Genomic DNA, 27,990 nt, shown 5'->3' with positions numbered 1-27,990 from the left:
GCTTGAGACGATAATTTATTGAAAACAAACAGAAATGGAATAAGAAATGCCCAGTAGAAGCAACAATATTAATAACAAAAGAGATGATGATTTACAGACAAAAAGGTGTTCACCACCTTGACTCAGTTCTGCATGGCTGACAAGACAAAAACCAAGATAGCAGCCATTCCCGTACCTCGCCAGTGCCATGCAGTTATTCCCAAGACAAAGACAAGATGGTGAGTGCTCTCTGCAGTTGGCATTCCCTGAGCCTGAGACAACAAAAACAACGAAGAACACCTCCCCAGAAAAACAGATTATCCTCATTGCAACCACTCTGCTCCTCTGGGCTCAGCTCCTTTCAGCTCCACTCAGCTCTGCTCGGTCTAAGCTGTGATCTTCTGTGAGCTGAGAAGGGATGGGCAGCAGTGGGAGAGGAACAGACTTCAGTGTTGGTCCTGGCAACTTCCCTGAGGAAGAAAGGGAACAAAATGATGCACTTGTGGTGTAGAGTCACATTTTTCTTCCCCTGAGCCCACACCCCCAGCGATGATGTGGACAGTATAGAATAGCAATTAAGCCATGCCCACACAGTTCTAGGCCCTACCCCTTTCTGCAGCCAGGACAGGCCATGTCCCTGTAAAGCATCTGTTAAGACAAAATGCGTTTGCTAATGATGTCCAGCACACGTAGAGTTTCTTATTTAACCCATATTACAGTCCTTTTGTTCAATTCCTGGTTTTAGTCACCTGAGTTTCCTGAGTAGCGTGAAAATATGACGACTTTATAGTAGGAATAAGGATTGTAATTTATCTCCCTTAAAAATTAACTTTAAAGGTAGTTAGTGCAATTATTTATGATCCTATTTGTGTTTGACTGTTTTTGGGGAACAAAGAAACCTTTACAGATGCAACAAGGCAGAAAGCAACTAGTGAAATGAAAGCTTTATTCTGTACAAATAAGTTTCTACTTTTCATGGCTAGTTCATAAACAGAAAACACTATATGTTATTTTACTTGTAAAAGTCACTAAAAAGTGCTACACTATTCTTTTTGCCATCTTACTTCTCACTTAAAAGTTTAACATCAGTAGTTCAGAAGCAGTGTCCCCCTTGTACTGCTTTTTTTTACCATATTCATTTAGCCATGTCTCTGGTTATTTCCGCCAGTCCTGATTGAAATGTATTTTCAACTCCATTATTCACCATTTTTAGCAGCTTAATCTCAACAATGCATTCAGTATGAAACTGGTTTTCCTAACACTCTTGTTTGCTTCCTGTGCTACCACATGCTTTGATTGATGCCCTGATGGTCTGTCAGGCTCTTTTCCTTTTCCCATTCTTTTCTGTATGTACTGTATATGCTTCACTGTCATGTTTCAACTCTTTAATTAACTCTCTCTCTAGTTCTCCCACATTCATCCTTTGTTGTTTGTTCTTAGTGGATTGTTTTACTTTTCTGTCTTTATTGTGAGTTTGTCCACTCTGAATGTATCTATTTGTTCCTTAATATTTCTGGTCATGGGATTTGGGCCATTTGTAATATCTAACATAATGAAGTGTATGCACAATTAAATGAAAGTATTGTGAACACCACATCAACTCCAGTGACAGTCCAATATTTACCTCATAATTCTTTATGGATTTGGGCTCACTGCCTCCCATCATACACATTCCCTGTACAGATAAAATTTTGCATTTCTAATTATTTATCTTTTAAAGGCTTTGAAGAGAAAGGAATAATCAGATTAATCCTGTCCTTCTCCTATCCTCTCTTGTACAGGGGACGAGGATGGGTTATTTTCAAAAGGGAACTGCTCACTGCCTAAAACTTCTTCCTCAAACTGTGTTACAACTTTTCCTAGCTTAATTTACTGATCAAGAAGTAAAACCTAACAATTATACCAAGAATCAGAAATTGCATAAACCGGAACCATGGAGTTAATTTCTTCTTTGGGAATCAATTAGTTTTAGTTAATCTATAACTTGAAAGCAATCTTTCATATAAGTTCCTAGAACCCTGGGTTTGAGCAATAGGAAAATTGCATAAGAGAGATGTTCACCTCATACTTTGCTCCAATTATGGAAACAGCTACAGTTCAATGGTATTTTACAGATTTAGTTTCAGCATGGTTTTATCTCAGGAATGCCACTCTGTTCTACAGGTGAGCCTGGTTTGTGCCCATCATCAAAGGCTTTTTGTAAGGAGATAATGGCTAAAACTAGAGAAGTTAATATGCTGCAGTAATAAAGCTGAGAACTCACTACAATGCATGAAGAACTAAATGTCCCTGTCCTGTGGCATCTATTTTAAGTGAGTAAATCAAGGAAAACGTCATGCTTTGAAACTCCTGCCATTCTGTTTACACACGGCTGCCATTACAGAGTTCTCTTTCATTACTTGAACTTCATGTTTTCATTCAATATTTCTTGGGGAAAAAAATCACTTAACGTCTATCTATTAATAAACATATATATTATTTTATTTAAGGAATGGGACGGAAAAGGAAGAGAGAGTGAAAATCTGAGTGGGAATAGTTTTTCTAACCTTCATTAATTTTTATTGGGTTTTTTATTTGCAAAAAGGAATGAGAACTATATTTTGTGAAATACTATACAAGCAGGTCCAGTTTCTGTCCTCTGCTCATTTTGCTTAGGGCTAACATTCATTCTGGATGAAATATGACTACAAAGTTATTTTGGGCTAGGTTTTTCCAATTTTTATATCTCTAAAATACTTATTCCAAATAATGGAGCATTTACTAGGGAAAATGATAGGTCTTTAAGATTAACAGGGTTAAAAATTTAGCTTATGACTAAATCCTTTAACAACAGAAGGAAGTCATAGTCAGCTGTGATTATGAAGTCTATCTGGATTTAGATTTTTTTTATCTAGGCAGAACTTGTATTGCATATAGCAGCAGGTACGCATACAGTTTTTGTAGATCTGAAGTCTATTTATGTGTGAGTTTAAAATAGCTAATACAAAAATGAATGTGGACACATAAGATATTTAAAATAAATGAATAAATATTTAGTACACATTATTGAAAACAATTATTTAATTAGAAGTGTTTTAAAAACCTTTGTTCCTGTTTTACAGAAATGGCCAAAAAAGGTAATTGCCACAAATGATCCGGATATAAACATGAATGTTTATGTTTAAGGCAACATTTTAATTCAGCTTAATGAGAAGCCTCAGCAATGTGCCTGTGGTTCGCCCAGCCAGGAGGAAGCATCTTCTCTCCCCAGGCTGGAAAGTGAAACATGATATGTGTTCCATATTGTTCACTTCAGACACATGCACAGCCAAAGTCGTTACCAGTACGAAGGAATTGCACAGTAATGCTCTTCAAATTCTTCCTCAGATCTTGGATAAAGGCCAGATGCCCAACTCAATTGAAGTCCTTCACAGAAAGCCTCTGAGATCACTTACTTCTAACACTGTCATTTAGGATGGGAAAAAAGGAAGCATTTCTTACTAGAGAAGGATTTTTTCCAAGGTATGATTTTAAAAAATGAAAGTGGTCAACATGGGGGAAAAAAATAGGTTTGTTTTAAATATTGCATTAAGGACTGTTATTCAGCAGGATCTATTTTAAGGGACTATTGATCTTTACAGGCTTGTGTTTATGTGGCAACAGTTGTTTTCTCTTCCAGGATGTGTTAAGTAATTTCAGTTAATCCTAATTATTAAGTAATCTTAGATCTCTAAAGGCTTGTGCATTTGGTTTGGTTCTTAAAGTCAACACCTTTTTTATGATGAGCTAAAATAGATAAAAAGGCACTTACTGCGACATTGAAAGTATTCCTGTTCAGGTAACATCCAGGTAGTTAATCCAGGATTCTAGATAAGCTTTGAAAATTGTGATTGGGATAAATAAGAGCCCTGAAAGACCACATTCTGATATGGTGTATGATCCAAAATTAATCCAGATTGCAGATGTTCAACATTTGCAAAAAAGTCATGGCCCTGGGAGGATATAAGAAAGATAGAGAAACAAAAATGAAAACTCTGTCAAATTCTTCTAATAAAAATTTTGAATTCTTAGGCACCAGAAAAAAAAACATAAGCAAAAGATTTCTGTGGCTTTCTTAACTATATAGTGTGGTATAGAAACTATTTTTTTAAATATTTTAACAAAGAATTCTGTCTTAAACTTCTTATTTTTCAGCAAAGACTAACAGCTGGAGAATCTACATATGTGTACGCTCCTGTCACTTTTATAAATTGCTTTTCAAATAATTTATAGCTGGTACATGTTGCTACAGAAGTTCTCATTAAATTGCCTTTGGGTCAAACTGTTAAATTAATTTTTATATGTATTTTTAGTGAGAATATCCATACTTTTAAAGCTGAAATGTCATGAGGAGAAATATTCGTCTGAGATTTAATGTGTATAGCAATATCCTGACTTTTCCTTAGCATTCAGGAAAGGACTGGAAGATCTACCCAGATATATAATTATTTAAACCCTCTATAATTTGTGCATATACAAAAAGCATATGGAATTTATACCTACAATGTTTAAGAAGAATGTTGTCCCTTTTTTTTCTGTCTGATAACTAAAATAGTGGCTGAATAACTTTATTTGATCCAAAGCTTTTCACTCTAGAAAATCAAAATAGAATTATTGAATATGGTGTCAATAAACAATTTGAGATGCATAGCATATATTTTTATGACTCAGTGAGAATATTTTATAACTACTATAACTCATTTTATTACAAAAATTGATTGGAAAGAGTTTTTTATATATCTATCAACACTGATATCAATATATATCCTTCACATTTATATGTATGAGAGTGTGTGTGTGTGTGTGTGTATATATATATATATAAAATTTGCATTTATATAAAGTACTCAAACTCTTGAAACGTGAGTATATCATTAGTTCAGTTATATTTAGAACAAAAATTATAGGTCTTGGAAAGAAATGTCATGCAGCATAGTACAAAAAGCATATTTAAATGTGTTACTTTTACAGATATGAATGTACATAAGGAGATAAGAACACAAATCCTTGATCAGACAAATTTCTAGAGTCTGGACTATGTTTTTGAAAGTGGTCAGTCAAGTGGCAAAAGAATAGCATGAGTATTGGTGATACACCCAAAGTACCCAATTTCTGACAAATTGCACTTTAAGTAGAGACTAATATTTTTCCTTTTTTAAATTTAATAACCCTTGAGGACTTTGGCACCATAAATTGGCTTAATCACTTTTTAAAATTCAATTGCACTTTGAGTATCTGTAGCATTTCAACAATGACTTTGACTATAAAAAGTTTATTCATGTAAAAAGATTTTTTTTGTTGTTTATTTGTTCTTATTCCTACCTAAATAGCTAATCTTTATATGAGTTACTAACTGTGGACACAGTAAAGGAACTGGAGACTGATGCTGGCACTTCTGCATATTTTATTTCATAGCTAAGTGCAGGTACAGTGTCATTAAAATCAACTGGTGCTGTAAGTCTCAATATCTTCATAAAGGAATGCATTGATGTCATCCTGCCTCTTCCATGCATTCATAAAGTGAGATAATAATGATTGTTTACTACACCCCCTGGAAGCCAGGTATGAAGCAGTCATTAACTTTATAGCAAGAAAATAATGACTAGCTTAGTTATAAGGAAAACTGAAAACCATATAAAGAGCTGCAGGAACTAGAATAGAGGGAAGGGGCAGAATTTTTTCACTGAGGTCCACAGGAAAATGGTAGGGAAAAAGCTAAGAGACATTTTCTTGGCATAGCTATGCCAGAACACAGAGATTGCCTCAGTCACCCCATAGGTTTTAATTCCATAGATTTGTTTCATAACGTCTTCTAGTAAGCTCAAGTTGTTCTTTTTCATGCTCTTTAAAAATCAGCAGTAAAAGAGTTTTGATAGTGTACTTTGATATTCCAGAAACCCAGTGAGGTGCCTACAGAAAGGGAAAATAATTTTGTATTAAATTAATAAGGATTATCTATAACATTTTTCACAACTGTGTAATTAAAAACCTGATGTGTGTTCGCTCAGCATGGAATAAAAAAGCTTGGTCCTAAATATCTCAGCAAAAAACTAGAATTAGCATCTAGTACAAAATTAAATTAAATGGGGGCAAATATAAATTGTTGTTGTTACTTTACTACTATAAAATTGGTCTGTGGATTGTTCCTGCTGAGTCATATCTTTGAAGGAGATTAATCAGAAAGTGTTTCTCAGTCCGATTCCAAGGGGTAAACATGACGTATGGATATCAGGGAGATGCATAAAGGAAAAATATGTTTGAATGAAGGTAGAGATTGGGAAAACTTCATAAGTGCTTACCTTGTGCCGTTGTAACCAATGTTCCTCTTATGTAAATGGAATAAAGAATGACATTCCTGGTTAAGGAAAGCAACTCTACACATCCTTTGCCTTAAATTCACACCCAGACACTTCTTGTTTTACACTCACTTTTTTGGCAGTGTGATTCAATAGTCCATATGTGCTCACCTGCTTTGAGGCCTTCAGTTATATCTGGTTTTAAAAATTTTGAAATGACCCATGACAGTTTCTTTACCAAGCAAATGTAATCTTTGCTCAATAATCTCACAATTAGTATCTTTACTAATCATCATAATATTTCAATACATAGAAAAGCAGCAGTCCACAATAAAACAGTTCTCTTCATTGATATTTCACAGTTCTGTATTTTCAATAAGAAATTTAACACTAAATTAGTAGCTAATGCTCAGAGGACACCTTTTTATAATATGCTGTACTTTTTTTTAAATATGCTTAAGTGATAAAAGCAATCAGTTAATATTAGAAATGGAATTGTCCAACTCCCACCTTCACCGAGCTCAGGTAAAAGTGAGCAAGTCTTCTGGGCAAGTTAATTCTGCAGGCATCCAAAGGAGAGAAGGTGACAAAGATTATAAATCAGGCACACTTTATACTATATATTGAGTAATTCAGATATTTTTATACACTAAGGCTAATGAATCCATTATTTTGGCCCCTGAGATTGGCAGTTTTATACAATCACCTAAAAATGATTAATAGATACAGTCCTAGTGTCTGTGATCAGAAACTTACATCATTATTGTTAGAGCAAAATGTTTACCTGCTGCTAATTTGGCTAAAATTATATGAAACTTGCAAGCAAAATGTATGTTTTAGTTACAAGTGAAAATGTTCAATTGCCCATGAGCTATGGTCATGCACCTCAAAAAAATAAGTATATTGAAAGTTGAAGAGCAATTGTTACATCAGCATAGTAGTAAGAGAGCAAAAACATTTTTTTTCGTCTGGAAACAGAACTTATGTATTGTAAAATCACATTAACCTCTAGGCAATTTATTAAACATACATATTTTAATATCTTAATTGCAGGGTGGATAACTGGCTATTTAGGAAGAAGATATATGTTGTGGCAGACAAATAAATGTAACAATACAAATAAGGTGGGGGTATGGTGAAACCCATTTTTCTGTATGACAAGTAAATTCAAAGTAAGCTTATGTACCTGATTCTGGAATCATAGATGCTAAGATCAGTTCACTGATGAGTCCTAAGTACTGCTAGTAGAAAGCCCACACAGCTTCCATTCTTACTCTGATATTAAACTGTTATTGACATCCCAAATGGCACACAAGACAGGATGAAAACTGGCACTTTTTTCTCCTGCCTCCACACTTGTTTAGTCTTGAAATGGATTTCAGATACAGAGTGGTTTTAAAATCCCTTGAGCCAGAAAGTTCAGAAAAGAAATATTGAGTTTTATTTTAAGCTACAAGGAAAAGATTTAAAATCAAAAAGTAAAACCAAGAAAATTCAGTATGAATTTTCAGCTTGTCTGAAGATTTACGTTTAAGCATATACACTTATGGTCCAGCCTTGTGAACTACAGCTGCACTCACAAATCCCCAATCAATACCAGCTCACATGTCTAATGGAATAATAAAATGACAATGCAGTGAATCTCTTTTTTTTTTTTTCTTTTTTAATGCACTGGAAAAGTTTTTACTTCCTAGCATGAAGGACAGAACTTACTATCTTATATAAACATATATAAACTTATATTCCTAAAAATCAATCTCACCTCACATCAGATGTTTTTAAGCTCCTCTTGTTCTCAACCAACCATAATCACTCTGTGTCTCTGACTGTTTTTGTGGGACACTGGGGATTGCTTTGGCCCCAATGGCTTAGTGTTTTAACTTGCATAGAGCTGATTCTGGGTGAAACTGTGGTGAAAATGCCTTCTAAAGTAGAAAATGCCTCTTTTCTCTTTTAAAAGTTTTGTAGTCAGTGCAATTGCTGAGATGATTGTGCTGTAGGAGGGCTAAAAATTGAGAAAATAAGCATCATTATGGGACTACAAGCATCAAAATCTCCTTGGGGATGGTCAGTACTATAAAATGGGTGCAGTAAAAGTGGCTTTGACTCCTTAGTTATTCTTAGTGCAAAAATACTCATTTTTCTCTTTTCTAAACAGTCAAGTTCATTGGAGACTTTTCTCTTTATTTCTTCTCCTCTTTTCTGCCATTATCAGCTTCATGGAAGTAATGATTACACTGACATTGCAGACGCAAAGAACATACATAACAAATAATCCAAATATCTTATAAACTCTGGTGTAAGTACATGGTATTGCACTTATTTCAGAGGAATAATGCAGGTTACCTAACATAGAATTAGTTCAATCCCTTCCTACAATGACTGTGTAGAAACCAAAACCTCAGTAGGATCAGTGAAAAGACTCTCAGGGTTTATGTACTGAACACATGATTTTGCTAAAAGCATCTATCAAATTTATGAAATACTACATCAGAGACAGCAGAGAAAAATTAGTTGTTAATGATCATTTTTCAGTCTTACTTAACACATATGTTTTTTTCTGGTATCCCGTGCTCCAATCTGTCTGCTAGCCTGATTTGCCTGGGCACAAAACAAAATATTTTTTTCCCCTTCTTTACTTTATGCCAATGTATTGTACATACTTCTTAATGATAAATGCAGCTACATTTTAATAGCATATGAATTGAAGAAGAAAAAAGCCAGACCATTAAGGGTGTGTTAAACTCAGATACAGACGGATGATATAACTAAACCCTGTAACTAAGCACTGAATCTAAGGACAACAAGGAAACCAATTTATTCTGTATTTACTTTGTGCAAGCTTTGCCCTCATCTGCTGTGAAGAAAATTATTCCATGTAAATACTGTCATGCAGGTATATTTGCAAGCAAAAGTTGAGGCTGAAAAGAAATTCTACCATAACATCAAAGTAATGTGGTGTTACAGAAAAAGCATTTTAAGTCTTGAGCACAAACTCTAAAGACTGTACAATCTTTTTAAACTATAAATTTTAAAATTGTAAAATACTTATTTTAACCTGCATAGTTTAATCACAAAACTGTGGGTTTAACTGCATTTGTACAGTTTAGCATATTAAGATGTTAGCCATGAGATTTAAACTTGTAAAAGTAACTAAAATGCTGTAAGATACTCTTTTTATGTTCTGTCTACTTGACATTTCTTGGGATGCCATGAAAAGATAGAGCTTTTCAGCTATACCAGATGTGATTAAAATTTCTTTTTTTCATTGGAGGGAAATATGTAAATGGGTAAAAACCCTGGGTTCCCCCAACCATTATCTTGACAGAACACATCTGTCTCCAGCAGCCTTATTGCAATGTAAGCATATAGACACATTTGTATACTTATTTTCCTCGTCTGTCTAGATTCCAATTGTTAGATTTCTTGTAAATGGAAAGTTAGGAAGTAAATATTTAGCCTTCTGCATAATATTTTTCCCCTGGTTTCACAGAAATTCGGGAACAATTGCTTCTTTCAAATGTCTCTCACATCCCATTTACCAAAATTTGTCCCCTTAAGCAGCTTTCAGGAAAGATGGTGACCATCAGCAGTGTGAAGAAATGGGGACTATTTAGTCCAACTAAAATTGAGAGGATGTTATCTTTCTCCAAAATGGTCACCAAAATGGTCGCTTTGGGCTTTTCTTCCACGAGGTGGAAAATTTAATTCAATTTCATATTTTAAGAAAAAATTTAATTCAATTTCGTATCATAATGTTGTTCTTTGATATAAAAACAAAAGAATATTTCAGCATGGCCCAGAACTATTTAAGCAGTGCTTAGTTCTACAGCTCTATGTTATCCTATCACTAATATAAATAAAACTGTACAATTTTAACAAGCTTCCTTTTGTTTCTAAATCATATAATTGAACATAAATTAAGTATATGTGACAGCACAGATTATGGTCTAGCTTTTAGTGACTGCTACAACGTAAAGAAGGGGAATCTCTCTCACTACAGTACCTGAAGTATACATCTTACACAAAATCTTATGCGCAATTTGATGCACTGGATTTACCGGTTATCAGTATGTTCATCGGTGTCAGACTGGAAAAAGGTTAGTGGAATGAAACTTAAATACCTGTAATGATATATTTCCAAATAATTTCTTAGTATAATTTTTGGCCTGGGCCCGTTACTTCCTAAAAAAATTCTAGGCATGGTTCAGAGGTTAGAAGAAATATGCTGGTTGCAGACTAAGATAATTTCATAGTGTGGATGTAGTCAATTTCTGCCAGCTGAACTCAGAACTGGAGAAAAACTCTGGCACTGCTCTGATTCATATAAATATAGCTATGAATAAATATTAATAACCCCTTTTTCCTGTACTTTTAAAAACTGAAAAAGAATATAGTCAAAGTGTATTCTTGGTACAGTGGCACCTTGATTTTAAGGGCAAGTCTTAGCAATGTCTGAAAATGCTGAGAACTGCCTTGGTATGAATTGCAAGCAATCAGAAATGACCCTTCTTCACAAATATACCTGGTATGGTGTAAGATGATGTAAAGTCCATGTCCTTGCTAGGCAAGTTTATTTGAAAGGGGCTTAAGGTACTACTTTTTCCTGAGCAGTGCAAAGGAGAACTCAGCAAAAGTTCTCATGAGGTTGAAAAAGCCCAGACCTTACTGACAAGCTTTAGATTATCACAAACTTGGTAAAATTTAAAGCAAACATTCAATTGAGATAAAGCATTTCACAAAGCACTGACTTAGCAAACTGTAACCCATCCAACCTTAAATTACCCATTATAAGGGTAGGAAATTATAAATAGAAAAAGAGAGAAAGAGAGGAAAAGAGAGAGAAAAGCAAGATATAGCTATCGCCTTGGATCCAGTATAGTGTCTGTTGCCATAAAATCCAAGGACAATAGGGATGTGACCACGTGAGTGTCTGTGCAGTGGTTTTTATCTGCTCTGGCCTCCTGTGGGATGTGGAGCAGTGCACATCCCCCAGCACGGAACTTGCCCTACCCACTCACACACACACACACTTTGGTTGTTTTGAGCAAGTAATCATTTCTTCCAGTCTCTCACAGAAGATAAGAGGGAAAATTTCTCTGAACAGACTTTCATTTAAGTATTACCCCATTACATGCTTTTTGTATCTTTTTAACAGGGGCTCTTGGGACCATTATTTTGTGGTACTGCATTGAGAAATGTAGTGGTGTCTTTTCCAGTTTTCACAATACCTTGAGATTTCTAAAATTCTGAACCCATCCTCTTCATTCATGTCAAGCAACATATTTTTGTTATTATAAGTAAGCAGAACTTAATATTGGCCATGTGGGAATATGTTTGAGTTTTTGTTTGTTGGGGTTTTTTTTCCCTAATCCCCAAATACTTTGTTATCAGTTGTACAGCAGCATAACAATGTTTTTTCCACTGGGAAAAACCAGCATTTACAGTGATTGCTAGACAGATCTTTGTTTTGTACCTCGTAGTATTTTATTTTTGTAAAGACGTCATGTCCAGTACATAGCCAAACCCGCAAATCCAGTCTGACCCTGCACCGAGGTTAGTCAGATGCTCTGAAATAAAGAGGACTGGAAATCACTGAAACCCTGTGATAGAACATGGCAAAGACAGGGTTGCTGTCTCTATTTTGAGTCTGAGGCATGGAGCAAAGGACATGTCAGGCTCTGTCAGAACAAAGATAAATAGATGGGTAAGGTAAAGTGTAACAGCCAAAACTCTTGATGTGCAAATCAACATCTTTGGCTACTTAAAATTGCTGTTTGCAGGGAGTGTTGGGGGGGGGAGATTGTTTTCAGTTGTGCTACCTGCAGTACACAGAGACACCCCCGGAATGACTCTGTGGGACACTGCTGATCCCTTAGGCTGGTAGTAAAATGTGAACATTGGTTTCAGTCACTGTGCTTTCACACAGGCAAGCTGCCCATCACAGGGGGAAGAGGATGGCTGACTGGCTCCACTATTTATGGTTTCCCTGGACTACAAATAAAAATCACAGTAAAATTCTTACACTGAAACCCTTTTACTGCACCCAATTCTTCTGTACGTGGAAGATTTTTCAACTTTTTTTGAAATGGAGAAGGTTAGAAATGGGCACATAACAAAGTTATTTTTTCTTCCCAATCTTTAATCATAACAATGGACAGATTACTGATCTTTAACCTTGAGTGTGTTAGTTTTCTAATGCTCACCTGTTTTTTTTTTCTGTTCCCATGTCCTATTAAACAGTTACTTTATAAAACAATGATTTCAGAAGAAAAGAAAGTAATGACTTTGAAAGGCACCCTTCAAAATGGTTTCATTCCCACTGAATTCAGAAAGTGTTTTTGTCCCAGAAGATCTGAACAGTGCTGTAGGCTGACACAATTTGTTTTAAAGTTACTGATTATCCAAAACAGTTCCTTGACAAGAAGGAAGGGATTTACCCTCCTGTCTTTCTTTGCGCTGTGCCCACAATAGAACCCTTCTCTCTTCACCTTTGATCCAACCTTTTGGGAGAATTTTTTTTTTTTTGGTTCTTTTCTGCTGTGTGATTTATCTGACACCTCCCTCTGTGCTCTCCTCACACCACATACAAATCCAATACTGACAAGCCAGCACAGTTTAAATTATTCACACTTCAGTGTACGTGAGCTGCAGCGCAACAATCAGCCAAGCAATCATTCCTTTCATTGCTCTGTTCTGAACTTATTGACAAAAAATTGCAAGAGGAAACCTAGAATCCTGTGTTGCTAATGAAAGCCTGAGTCTGAGCAAAAAATTTCCATATAAGCAAACAAACAAAAAAACCTTAGCAAGAATTATAATAAATGTATGAATACATTAATAAACAAAAAAATAATATTAAAAGACTGTGTAACAATTATTCAGAGTTATTTTGCCTATCTGATATGATCGCATAATTACAAGAAAATCAAAATCTCTGTTGTTTTTTAACAAGTTCCAACATTGTCATAGCAAGATCATTTAATTGACTTCTGGTATACCTGTCAGCAGTGAAATCAAACTAGTAGGGACTGTAAAGGAGGTCAGGAAACAATTGTATCACTTGTGTTGTTTCTTAGAAGAAACAGAAATTTCCCCTTTCCCCCTTCCTCTTCCCCAGTTTTATAATTGCTTTTTTTTTTTCCCTAGAAAGCCACTGGCAAGGAAAACTCTGTTAATGGCTTCAGGGCTACAGCTTGAAGTTAAAGGTAATGCAGATATTCATAAACAGTTATATGGGACTAATTCCTCCAGCAATTTTAAAAGCTGAAGTTTAGTCGTTTTACAAGAAATGTACAGTTTTAGTAGCTTCTCTCTGTGTTTCAGGATTACAAGGAAGTGGCAGCTGCTGATTGTCCTACCTTCAAAGAGTAAAACCACACACTGAGCACCTGGTAGGGCTGTTCAATTTTCTCTCTTACAGAGTGTTCAGCCCAGACAGACAGCACAGGACTGCTAACAATTCCTTCTCCCCTTTCTAACCTTACATTAGATCCCTGTCAGGTCTTCTTGACAGCCTTTTAGAAGTAGAAGCAATCAAACTCACTCAAATGCATATAAAGTATTTTAAAGTAACAAGTCATTCAAAAATTATCATTCAACTTTTTCAGAAAATAAAGATTCTGTTGGTGTGAAATGATGCTGCTTTCAAGAACTTTCATTCACTGTTATTTCAGGAATCAGGAGGGAAGGATGGGTGACGGGTAGGTTATTTTCAAGCAGTTTGACTTGCTGTCTTTAAGAAAACAAAGATATTGAATAAATGACTGTCTTTCATGTGAACAAAGCTAGTTTTGGAAATTCTTCTATTCAGGTTTAGATTTCCATGCTAAATTCCATGGAATAGTATGCCAGAAGTCTAATCTGAGTACTGCCCAAATTTTCCCTGAAGACCAGATATCAAGTACCAGACACAGGCCTAAATAGTCTTTTATGTATAGACACAGGGAAGCATGAATCACATTTTCTGGAGTCTGAGAGCACAATCTAAGCAGCTACACAGCCAAAGGGTTTTATATTTTCCCACTAGATCTGAGCACTTCTGACTGAGGCACTGTTTGGCATCAGAAGGAAATACTTCTGATCCATATATTTGTAGTTAACAAATATGTCAGTGGATTCTCTTGCTTGGACACAGATCAGTTCTTCCAGGAATGCCCCTCATGAGAATAGAAAGCTTGCTTCAAAAGAACCAAGTCGTATACTAGAAGCCATCTGACTTTGGCAACATGGAGCACCTCTTAACGTGGAAAAACAGTTTCTCTGCTCCTAAGAGCAAAGTTAGTTCATTTCAACTTAGCTCCATACTGCTTCCTGGGAAGCATAAGTTATTTCCAGCTGTGCTAGATGCCAACAGTAGCTATTCTAAGTTGGTTCTGATGTATTTTCATGGGCCTAAGTCTTTCCATTTCAGGGGAAGTAGGTGTTCTAAACCATCTGGTGAGAGAATCTGATAATGATGGTTTAAATTCTTCTCTTAGGCACCCACAAATTATCATACAATTATCATAAAGTATTTATTGGTTATATTACCATCCACATTGTTCTGACCTCTTTCCAAGCTGATCCTATCTGAAGGGTATTATTCCTTTGTAAGCAAATGAGAGACAGTGAATCAATGGTGTTGCACTCAGGATGTATCTGACCCATTTTTCACTGTGACTGTTACCATCATGAATCCATTTCAGTTCTGCTAAACAGAGAGTAGAATGCACATTTTCTAGAAGCACTCAGGAAAGCATGGGAAATCATCCTTCTATCTTGATTGTCTGAGAGATCTGTCAGTAGCATGAGACCCATTTATGAGATGCAATATCCCAGGAAACTGGAGTATGTTGCATAAGGGAAATAAGTGCAAGCTAAGATTCAACACTATTTGCTTAATCTGGTCACAATTTCTTTACATTTCTATCTGTGGAGAAGATTGCTTTGAAAAGGATTTTGTAGATACTTGAGTCAGTCCCTGACAGATACATCATACGTGTATAAAATCTCAGGATATTTTGCAAAAGGAACTGAGAGAGGTAGGATGAATGTGTTGATACTCACCAAACAAGACATCTAAAAATGACGTTTCCTGTCTAAATAGTCATGTAAAAGCTGTTCCTAATCTTTGTATAGCAAGAACCTAGAAGATTATTGAGACCTTGTTGGATTGAGGCAGGTCCAGAGTTCACTTCCCCCTACTCATCTTAGACAACATCTTAGCTCTCCTCCTGTCTGTTTTAAAAATTGTCTTAAAATTATTTTGAGAGATAACTAGGCTGGAGATTCTGTTTCCCATAGGGGAAAAAGAGCCAAGGCACGAGGATTCCCACTTGTTAAATACTTGAAGTGCATAGTGCTCTCTATCTCTCACACACATCCCTCAAAGGCATGCAGATTCAGTATTATCCTACATATTTATCTGAAAATTATGTGATTTATGTGATGTAATTTACATTCATATTTACGGGTGAGGTGAGAAAAACCTAAGAGTCTTATGTGTCTTCCTTTTCACTCAAATATAAAGTGCCTTATAGCAATTTTGGTTTATTTCTATAGCTACTTATAAAATGGTCCTTATTAACATGTGATTCATGATAGAAAAAGTAATTTAGGGAATGCAAATATTTTTTTTCTATAAGTATAAATAAACAAGATCTGTGGTATAACACTGGGGTACTATCCTAACAGAGTGACAATGCTGTAAGCCATCTATGCCAGCAGATGTAGACTGGATCCTGTCTGAATCAAGCGTCCTTTGAGTTCACACAGGCTTGTTGTTGGGAAAACCTGGTGGTTGTATACCAGATGCATATAACCCGCTGATTATCAACAAAAAGAAGGGGAAAAGAGGAAGGACTAAGATGACAATATACAGACTTCTTATGCCTGAAATAATTCTAAAGAGTAGTCAAAAACCTCAGCTCAGAAATGCCAGTCACTGTCACCAAAAAAAAAATAAAAACAACAAAATGCCACTTGAGAGAAAAAAATAAATATCAGCTTATCTTCTGAAAGTGACAAAAGTGAAAAAGTGCAACAGAGTAAATATCAAACACACCCCACAGAAAAAATTGTTCTATTCCAAAGCTCTGTTGCCCAAATCAGTGGGTAATATGGGATTTCCTAGCAGAACAAATTGTTTTAGTATGAACACAATTGAGCAGGTGGGTCAAATTACTATATTGGGCAGCTGAAGTACAGAAAACAATCTGAACTTAACTCCAGAAGAACAAACATGCCAATATGTTGGTTGAGTCAGCAGTGCTTTGGACATGTGCTTGAATGGCAAGTAAAAACACATGGCAGAAATCTAGGCAATTTTGTTGGTCCAAATATTTACTAATATTTTAAGTCATAAAAAAATCAAAATTACCTATAGAACACTTTTTGTTCTTATTGGAAATGTTCCTTTTTTTCTTATTTGTATAGTCTAGACACTGTGCTCTAAGACTAAGAGGTCAAGAGCCATATTTTCAAGCTTTTCCGGCAACCTATTAATTTATTAATGAAAACTGAGTCACATGAACCCAGGCTTCAGAAAAACTCTGAATGGTGAACAGCTCTACATAGAGTACTGTAACTTACTCCCCTAGACATCAGCAGAACCATATTGGTGTACATCCACAGAACAGTTTGACATTGCACACGTAAGTGCAAAGATATGACTGGAATGATTTTAGAAGAGAGCTGGAACAGGGAAGGTAAAGAATTATGGCTATATCTGCAATACTAAAGAAAATAATCCCAGGCCCTCCTCTTTTGTCCCCAGCTGTCACAACTTGGTTGTGTCCATTCTGTGAAGCCTCTTAGTCCCCTCCCCAGCAATCTGGATGCATTTCAGATGTGTATTTAGCCTGTGCCAGGCCCCTGTATTACACCTGGGAAATAATTTCGAGAGTGTTACTCTGCCAAAGTGAAAGGCCGGGTAGGGATTATTGCAACAATCAAATAAGGAGCATAAGCAACTGAGTTCTGGTGCCTGCATAAGAGGAATATTAATGCAGTTCTACCCTGGCTAAGATCTGCAGATAATGCTATTGTAGCTCATATAGCTAATGATGCTCTAATCATCTGTGGAGCAAAGCAAAGAGAGGAAACCAAACTACAATGTGGAGATGGTGAAGGAGAGAGAAAGGATGGGAACTGACTCGTATGGAAAGGGAAAATGCTGATTCTGCTGAGCCACTGCTGTCATTATTTGCTTCTGCTCTCCCATCTGGCTGTCAGGGAAGAACAGAAAAGTTCAGTCTGCACGTGAACAGTATTCACTAATTGCTTAAAAGCTCAGGGTTAAAAGGCTTTAGTAAGAGGCCAGGGGTTCTTTGGGGGACCTGAAACTGAGGAGCATCTTTGGGAACAGAAGAAAAACATGAGTTGATAAAATGGAGATCCTGAAAATATAAGGGAGCAATGAAGATGGTATAGACTTTAGGACTGAGGAGTTAAAATTCAGATGTGAGCAGTAGTTATTTGAGTTTTGGAGGGCTAAAGGGGCATTGAGACACAGTCAGAAGGCTCATTCAGGAAAGAAGAGGAAAACAAAGAGTTCAGGGGAGTGAGGAAAGATGCTAAAGATGCTAGTTGTGCCTAAGAGTTCTTAAAAGAATTCATTATATAAAAGAACTCTCCCACAGTTTGGAATTTCTTCCTGTCAGGACCTAGATGTGTAGATCTTTCCTACCAGTAATATTCTACACAGACAGACTGACCAGTCTGATAATCTCCATGCTTTCAACACAGATGATAGAAGGTTCAGCCAGGGGCCTGGATGATATTTTGAAGACAAGGGCAAAACTGTGTTTTCATTACGCTGGTACTCTGGTCCTTCTCTGCTGGTTTGGGGGAGGGGTGTGTGGGATTTTTAAAACAAAACAAAACAAACACATTATATTTCATGTCCTGAAGAAAAATAAGCATAGTAAAAATAAAAAAAATAGAAAGGATTATTTTCATTGCTTGCAAATGTTAGTATATAAAAACAGGGGAATAGTGAAACAGTCAAATCAATTTGAAATGCTTGGCTGCAAAAGTTATTTTCAAGCTGGATATACAAGAACCCAATCCCTAATCTCCTGACAAACTCTCTCCTGACATGGGCAAGAATATGCTTTCATCAATATAGAAAGCTTTCACTGAAATACTTGAAAGAAAGATCTGGATCCAAGCAGTAAAGGAAAATTGTAATGTGTACATTCAATGCAGTCTTAAATGGGCTCCCACAAGTCCTCATGGGTATTTAAATAAAAGCTAGATATTTTTATAGCTGCCTGTATGGTCAAACAAAGCCACCTTCACAAAGCCACAGTTCACTGCCCAGATGGGATCAAATTATACAGCTTTTTCAATAGGACTAACTCTACCTACAATCCAAACCAGGATAGTGCAATCCAGTTCTGGTCCCAAAGTAAATGTGTTAGAAGTGCAGGAATACGCCTACAGGCTAGTAAGCCACCTGAGAGACAGAATACATTAACACTCTACACAGTCATGTCATGTCAGTGCACGCAAATTTATCTAAATGGTATCAGCACCAGTTTTGTCCCATGCCCCAGTGTTTTGGGACACTGGGGAACTGACTTATGACTATCGGCACGTAACAGTCTAAACAAACTGCATAGGATTTTTCTTATCTAGTTTGGGCACCTAAAAATTTGTTTTGGTCAGTAGTAATTCCCAAGGATGATTCAACACATATTTATGAGCCTAAGGTAATTAGTTTGGACTGTAACAGCTAATGCTTAGCTACCTAAATTAGATTAAACTCAGTATGTAACTGCAAATATCTTTTGAATATAAAACAGTTTCTTGCCCTTATAATAGCTACACTTTCATCTGAAAAGCCAGTGCTTTTTCTTTCTGAAGGAATAATCACTTAATATGTATTGTAATGAATTTTTAATGGGGCTGAATGAATAGGGAGGAAAAAAAAGGAGAGCTTTAGAATTATCCCATAGTACATAATACTATTTTGTAGAGTCGTTCTCTTCAGGGTGAGAATCTGACTCAGGTCAGATAGTGCTTGGCCTCTCTAAGGAAGACTGCCAATATACCATGGTGTCAATTAAGGTGATTTTTACTGAGCATATTCTTTGGGAACTGCAGCTCATTTCCTCAGAACTGAAGTAAGGCTGGAAAATCATTTTTTTGCTCCATCACATTAAAAGAACAGTCTGTTAGGATGGCCAAAGATATCTTTGAATTGGTGATCTACCAGTAAAATTGTAGTGAAAAGTCATTGTGCCAATGGAAGAGCAGAAATTTTTAACTACAGGCTTTGAAAATTAAGAACTGTGTGAGGAAAATCTGTAAATCTGTGGATACCTAATAACATGAAACAAGGAATATCTGGCTTCTATAAGGCTCTCTGTCTACTTTTCAGGTATCCTCAAAATGCAGCTCATGTTGCTGAAATCAGCTAAAAGAGGGTTCCACGGGGTAAGATAAGGACAGGCATTACTGAAAATACACATTAACCTATACTGATTGATCCCATCTGCTTACGAGAAAAATGTTCTTCTGGTTTTGCATCCTTCACAGGAAAATATTGGCTTTGATTCCCTATCTTCTCTTGTATAAATAGTATGCTCACGTAATAGTTCCAAATGTAACTATTTATAATGGTGACATGAATTAGGTAGAGAAATGTCAATGACTGCTGCTTGTAACAAAAAAAAGTAAAATTGCGTATCAACTCCCTGTGACAAGCAATATCACAAATGGCATGTCCTGAAAAAAGAGAGGATGTACTGAAGTAACTTTTTAGGGCTGTGCATGGTAGATTAGACGTGAAGTTCCATTTAACATTAACTGAAATTATATGCTTAAGCTACCACAAGTGATGTTAAGATTTCTTTCTGTGCTATACGGCAAAAGCCATTGATTTCCACTAAAAAATAAAGCTCCACAGTCAAAGAAGTAGATGCAGAATGTACTCCTATGTTGTCAACAGTCACAGATTGTGAGCACCAAAACAGTCACAGTTAAAGAGAAAGGAAAAACTAGCTTTCTCAAGCGTGGCTATAACACCTTTTACTCACAGTTTACTATCACTTACAATTTAGTTAGTGCTCTAACTAAATTCCCAGCCTTCAAGTAACATCTAAGTCCTCATCAGGCCTTTTCAGTTCTTTAGATATAGATATGGGACTAAACTGCAGAAACTAATAGTATACCAGTGATAAATTATGAAGGCTTTTTTATTAATAACCAGCCTTGTTGCAGTGGGATACTGCAACATGCATATATCAAACCAGGAGTCCCGTGGAAAGGAAATATATAGGACAGACAGATTCTTGATAGCTGTTTCAGAGATGTTTATTTCTCCAGCCGCATGGCCGGAGCTCTGCCGAGGAACTGTTCCAGTCACGGGACCAAGGGTCCTTCTGCCCGCGCAGGGAACACAAACCAACCAATGGGAACGAGGCTGAGCAGGGGCAGGGAAACCCCGTGTCTGTGCCCTCAGGGCCCCTCTCCCAGGGCTACACGGCGGGGGAGGGACCCCAACACAGCCTCTCAAATGAAGCCTGGTGCTTGAAAACAACCTAAAAAGTGCAGTACAGCTAGAAATTGGTTTTCAAGGCACTAGTGCATAAGATGTACAATCTTATATTTTTCCCTTTTCAAATCGAATTTGTAATGGTTTTCACCACAGAGATAACGGAGAATGTAACAAAATTATCTATGCATTTAATTTTCTAAAAACTCCTGACTTAAACAATGTTATCCGCATTTTTTATTGAAGGGAATTTGAGCAAAATCTGCTTTCTCTGGGGAATGTAGGAAGTCTGCCAGAGATACCCATGAGAGTGGATCAAGGTCTGCCACTTTAACCTGGTGGCATTTAGACTCAAAGTCCTTTTCCTTTCTTCCCTGGCACTTTCTTGGGTTTGTGGACAGTTTGGGAATGCAACTTTGGCTCCTGAAGATTAACTGTGCTGCTGTGACTGACAGCTTCATTGATAACCTCATAATCTAAAGGCAGAGAATGATGGGTGCTGCATACTGGCATAATCTGCTCTCAGAAGCCTGTATTGATCCTTCTACTGAAAAAGTGTACAACTATATTTTCAGGTGTTCCTGTAATGTGGTGTCACTGTTTAGTTGTTAACTGTTCTTTTGTTCTGTAAAAAGGGGCAAACATGCAACACTTGACCCAGATGAATAAGCATTTTTGACATTCAAGCAAAGAATAAATAGGAAAAAATTGCAGGGCCCCACAAAATACTATTTTTTATGTTTCGACTATTATTTTTCTTTATTTGATGATTAATTTGCGAACTCTATGGTTACAACTGTGACACAACTGGAATCAGAAGGATTGAGGATCTGCAATTGATTTTTATCACTACTTTCGTGCTTTTAAACCTAATCAGGTTCATAACATTACAAAGGTGTCATGTAAGTTGTTCTGATACGCTAATTTCCGGATTTATAAACGAAATAATAGAGGAGTTAAGATTGATCAGTGTATGCCTCAGAAATGTGCAAACTAAAGTCATGATCCCTCTGAATAGGGTCTTCCTGTTGTACAACATGGCAACAGCAACAACAAACAAAAAATGTAAAAAGGCACATAATGTTATTTAACAGTAATTAATGAGAGGGGTGAGGCACCAGAACAGGTTGCCCAGAGAAGTTGTGGATGCCCCATCCCTGGCAGTGTTCAAGGCCAGGCTGGATGGAGCCCTGAGCATCCTGGTCTAGTGCAATGTGTGCCTGCCCATGGCAGGGAGGTTGGAATGAGATTATTGTTGAGGTCCCTTTCAACCCAGACCATTCTAAGATTCTATGATTAACTAAAGAGAATTTTTTTCATTCCATTATTTTTTGTGTTTTTCCAACAATTCAGCTAGGAGTCTTTCCTCACCTGGAAATGTGTCTGCAGAAAATACAATGTAAGTATAATAAATTTACCACAAATTGTAGAGATCTCCTTGTTCAGAGATGATATATATTAATAACAACCACTTTTTAATTCAAAACTTTCCATTCACATATGATATCATCTATTCTTGCTGCTTATAAGTTAATACTGTCACAACACAACAGAGTAAATATCAGTAAAAGAAATAAATTCATCTTCCTAACTCTACTTGCAATATTCTGTAGCCCTCTCCCCTTTGTTTTGTGCAGACATGGCAGGAAAGAAATCCATGGGTTACTTAGGAAATGAGACATTCCATTTCATCTTCGCTCCTAGTAAAATTGCCATTACACAGGTCTAAGTCATTTGCTGGTCATGCCTTGTCTAGCTCAGTTCAATTAAATCATAATTTTGTACATTTTTCAAATCGGGATTAAAGATCCTGTTACTCCAATATGATAAATTGCCATTGTTTAGATAGCATCACCTTGACAATTCAGTTCTAGTCACACAGTGTCTGACAGTAAAGCTCTAGACTTCCCATATAACTCAAAAATTTGCCAATTTCACACTTGATTTTCCACCTGCTCTCCTCTGAAGTTTTCATGCATTTTTTTCATGTTTATAATTTTTTCAGAATTATTTTTGATCAAATAATTAAGAATCATAGTCTTTAAATCCTTGATGTAAATGTTATAAACATGAAGTCAGATTCTGTTTCTGAGTTTGTCTTCCTTTGGATCAGTGGTTTCCAGCTATTCCCATGTTATAGAGAAGTTTGAAATCTCTTTTGTTTAGCTGTAAAAAACTTTGGTTCTGACAACACCCTGTACCAGTGGACATGCAGCATTCCTGAAAATACATGTTCTAGGAGCTCTTTTTATGTTGAAACACTTAGAGAGCTGAACTAGGCATCCTTGTGCTTTCCACTCTGCCCTCCTCTGCTAGAAATCCTGGCAGAGAAACTAAACTATAAGGAGTCCAAGCTTTAGACTAAACTACCTTTATACTGTCAAAGAACTTAGTCCCCTGGCTCCTTCTCAGAAACCCATTCACTAATTGTCTTGGAGCCTCTTATGGAGAGAACCAACTAGTGCTTCCTGAGATGAAACTTAGGTGTGCTTCAGAGAATAATTCACCACAGGGCCATTCTATTGGAAATTTGATTACCTTTCTTACTATTTCAGTGACTTCTGGACCTCCAAATGGTTATATATGCCTTTGTGCCTCCCCAGAAATTTCATCAGCTGATCTTAGTTTCAAATTATAAAAAAAAAAAAAAAAAAATCCCCCAGAGGCTTTCAGACATTTTGAAATAGATAAAATATATAAGCTAATGATTGTTTCTCACACAGCAAGAGATACAACATATAGTGCAAAGCAGACTTTTGCCTTCTCTGTTAACTTTGACTGCAGCAATGCTTTGGACACAGTCACGGCATCCATGAGCATACTTTTGACCAGAGTGTCCTTGAACACAAACTAAAGAGTCGGACTGGGTGGGTAACCTATGAGTTGGGTTGAAGTTGGTTTGTGCCCTGACTGAGCACAGGGCTCAAAGTATCGTGATTGTCAGGAAAAACTCTAATTTGCAACTGATTACTAATAGGACTCCCTAAGGGCAGTGTCTAGGGATAATACTGTTTAATAACTTCATGCATGACCCAGTTTGCAGAGGACACAAAACCGATGTGGAAAGTGATCAATACACTGGCAGGCAGGCTGCTGTTCAGACACATTGACTGCACATGGCAAAAACTGACTGTCAGTAACCTCATTAACTCAGCAAAGGCAAATGCAGCGTCCTGCACCTGTGATGAAATAAACCAATGGAAGAGTAGTGCATCTCAGTATTATGAAATGTTCCTATTGTAACATACAGATTTGATTTTTCTAACTTGTGTTTCCACATATTAGATATTCTTGAAATTTGTTGGGCTTTGCTGACTGAGGAAGTTGGTCTAAAATTATTCTTCATTACTAAAAATATTACTAGTGTGTTTCATCTTTTAAACTATGTCTTTTAACTCACTGAAGTCAAAGAGTTGTGTTTGCATCCTTCCCCACTCTGCAGCCTTGGGTTTATGCTAGTGAACTCCAGGTCACTCACTGTAACTTAGTTGTCTACTGTTAAAATATTTTCATGTTTCTTGACATTATTTTTGCCTAAGCCACCCTCCCAAACAAGTCCTTAGAGTAATTCAAAATTTAGCTGGGTTGAGGGACATATTTAAATTGATTTAATTACTAGTAAACACACAGATTGAATGCAACTATCCTATATATTTGATCTTAGGAGAGTTTAGTAGCATTTATTTAATAAGTATTAGTCTGGCAGTCAGAAAATGAATACCTAAAAATTTAGTCCTGTATGTAGTCATTTGGTTGGGGTAAGGAAAAAAAGCAAACCAAAACCACACCACAAAACAAACAAAGAAATAAAAAAGAATCTTTCCAAGGTGTTTATAGCTTGGGTACATTAATTTTCTTCCTTGTCTAAATAATGATAATGGATAAGTGTAGTTAAATACACAAGCAATACTGCAGACTTATCCTCACATTAATGCATGCTGGAAAGGTTTTACAGAGGGAGAACAGAATAAAATCAGAATTGCACTCACACAATTAGAAGGACTGAGTGTTTCATTCCCATGAAAGCCCTAGATTTACAGTAGTCCCTCATACATGATTTTTGTGATATTTCAAGCTGTTGAATTGGAAATGGCACATATTTTAAATAAATTCTCCCAGTGGGTTTTGGGTACTGTGTCCAGGAGTCCAATAGGCCCTCAGACTCCCTCTGGGCTCCACCTAAATAGAACGAAGATCAGCCTTCCCATACCTACAGAGCACAATATAGTTGTTGAGAATTTTGGGTATGAGTCACCCAATAAGTATGTTGGATCTGCAATTAATTTTTTACTAGCTTCAGTCGATGAAGTCAAGTCTTCTGTAGTATCCAAGACCTTTCTATTATTATATCTTGGAACTGTAAGTTTGAGAAAGCAGAGAAAGCCTTTTAATCAGAAAGGTTTTTAAATACTTGAGAAAAATGTGAGACCCCAAAATGTACTGAAAGGGCTAGAGTTTCACAAATGTTAATGCCTTTTATATATTCACGTACTTAATTCACAAATGAGCAATATTGATTGAGAGTGTTTCATTAGTGACAATGCCAGGCAGTGGAGTAGAGGTGACATGTAAATTGTCTTTTCCTCACTTGATTTGAAAATGGATTTTGCCATTATGAGCCATTGTTTCTATTCAGTAGGCAGTTCACAGCTGAAAGCATTAAGAACTGAGTTATCACAGAATAATGGTGACATGAACAAGTTCCACTTTTGTAAGATTGTACATTTAAGGTTTTTTTCTGAATAAATTTTATTGATTTAATATGTTTCACAAATGTTCTAACTTTAAAAGATTTATATAGTCAGTACTTCCAAGATGTAGGTTAACTGAAAGCTTTTTGCTGTTAAAATTATAGAAATGACCTTTGATTTCATAAACCTTAGCTTTTGAGTGCTTAGTATAAGGTACAGAAGGTATTTAATAGGCAGAATTTAATTTGACTGGTTTACTCTTAATAGTTCTACAAATCAATTGGTATTTTGACCATTTTTTCTGTTTATTTCTGTCTAATTTAATTTTCTGGAGGTTCTTTTGGTTTTGTTTTGTGGGGGTTTTTAATCTAAGATTGAGGACCAAATTATGTAATTTCTTGTAGGGAGTTAATTTTCATGTCACAAGAAAACTTATGGATCAATTAACTCACAATCATAAGTGCAAGAAAATGCTGCTTCTAATAGAACAATACTTATTAACATATATGTTTCTGTGTCTCCCTGTTTTTGGAAGATTTTCTTAGTGAAAGACCTAATTTGTTCTAAGTGTTGTCAGTCTGTTGGCAAAATGCTTTGCACCCCTACTTAAAACACACTAAAATTACTGACTTGGTCTTAATTGTCAAAATCTGCTCTCAGTCTTGCTAGGTTAAAGTCATCAAATATTATTATAGTCTGCCCAGAAAAAAAGAACATCCACCCTTGGAGATATTTACAAGGCCACAAGCAATGTATTGGATCAGTCCTCAACACACTTCAGGCTTCCAGAAATAATTCCATTCTGATTCCTCTAGAGAAACCCACATCAGCAGAGTTAATGTTTGAGTTAATGACACAGGAAGACTGGTTCCAAAAGTTTCTTTGGAAATGAATAGCCAAAAATTCCTGATGAATTGTTGTTCCTATTTTCAGCATAATTCCCCTCAGAATATCCATAATGTAGACCAAACTGACAAGCACCAACAAGAGAAATGAGAGAGCAGTTTGCAAGAAATTAAAAAATAATTGTCCAGAAGGAAGAGGAACATATGATAAAATGTGAAGATGCAAACTGAAGAGGTTAAAAAAAGGAAGAGTGGGGGATATGACAGACAGAAAGGGAAAGGAATATGAAACTGCAAATAGATGATAAATAATAGTCCAGCAAGAAAGGAAGAATATAAAGAATTGAATGGAAACGACTTACTGTTATCGCCTTTGCATTCTAATCTTAGTAGCTGTAGAACTCAGAATTACGGCACATTTCCCTGTCCCTACTATCATCACTCTTTTAATCCACTTTCTGCCTGCTTATCTTCTTAACCTTTCATTCAAAAACTTGGCCTTTGACTGGCTGATTTGGCTTTGTCTCACTTAATATGACACTCTCATTTCATCTTTTCCCATGGATCAGATATGTTAGTATGTATGGCCATACATGAGGAAGTATATATAGCTACTTGGTTTTACCGACCTGCCTGTTCTAAATTTAGTATGTGTATTTCAGAGTCTGAAATGTCTGAAACACCTCTATCAGTATTGTCTGGATCCTTAATGGTATTCACAGAATATACAAGATGAGATTTAGGAAGTTACTGTTCAAATAGCTGAAATATTAAAAATTCTAGCATGCACCTCACTCCTTTTCTTTACCTTGATCCCTTTTTGTTTTGACAGATGAAATATACCAAACACACTCCCCAGTTTTATCTCCACTTACTTGAAACCTAATAGCATTATAAGGAGATTTGCTCTCCTGGTGCCTTTACTGCTAATCTCAGATTATCACACACAGAGAAATAAAAGAAAGCAACATTTGGATTCATACCTATCTAATATCTACCAGAGGAAGCCATATAGCAGTCTTATCAATACAATAGGTGACATCCTGACCTCAAAAATATTTTACTTAGTACACCTATCAATAAACATTTACTTGTAATAGCAGGGCTCATTAAAAATGTGTTGAAAGACTCAAATCCTACCTAAGAAGAGAAAGATAGCATGACTGTTACTAGAAGAGAAATACTAAAATTTATTTATAACTCCAGAGACTTAGTACTGCACACTTGATATTGCCATGTTTGCACTTGTCTCCAGCTAATAAAGTCCATTTGAAGAGCAGAATGGATGCTTTTCACTCACTGGGACACATATACTGGGATACCGTGTACATATAAATCACATCCTCACTTGTAAATTAAAATCTTGGATTTGCTGTCTCGCCCTTAGGCCAGGCTGCATGCTGACTCCCACTTTGTACCAAAGGACAAATGCCAGCTGGCCCCAGTCCTACCCATAGTAAGGGCTGTTGAAATAATTTAGCTGTCTAGATGTGGGTATTTCACTGGTCATGCAGATCACTAGTTTAATTTGCTAATACAATAGCTATGGATTTAACAGCTATTTGGAACATTATCAGCAAAGGAGCATTTTTCTGTCCAGATTCCCTGAGCTTCTCATAGTAAATCAAGAAATAAAAATTTCTGTGTGTTGTGCATCTCATCTGGAAATAGACTTCCTA

The 27,990-nt window shown here is 36.3% G+C and overlaps 1 long non-coding RNA gene across 1 annotated transcript; it reads right to left on the bottom strand.

The window, feature by feature from the left end:
* Positions 1 to 26,876, bottom strand: LOC125322406. The gene is made up of 3 exons (XR_007201980.1): positions 26,674 to 26,876; positions 3,770 to 3,950; positions 1 to 449 (listed from the first exon to the last, which is right to left on the bottom strand). It is a non-coding gene; the product is annotated as an uncharacterized LOC125322406 (long non-coding RNA).
* Between the last annotated feature and the right edge of the window lie 1,114 nt (positions 26,877 to 27,990).

The sequence above is a fragment of the Corvus hawaiiensis genome, chromosome 3 (assembly GCF_020740725.1).
Source record: "Corvus hawaiiensis isolate bCorHaw1 chromosome 3, bCorHaw1.pri.cur, whole genome shotgun sequence".
Classification (NCBI taxonomy): Eukaryota; Metazoa; Chordata; class Aves; order Passeriformes; family Corvidae; genus Corvus; species Corvus hawaiiensis.
This window is presented reverse-complemented; position numbering and strand designations above follow the sequence as displayed.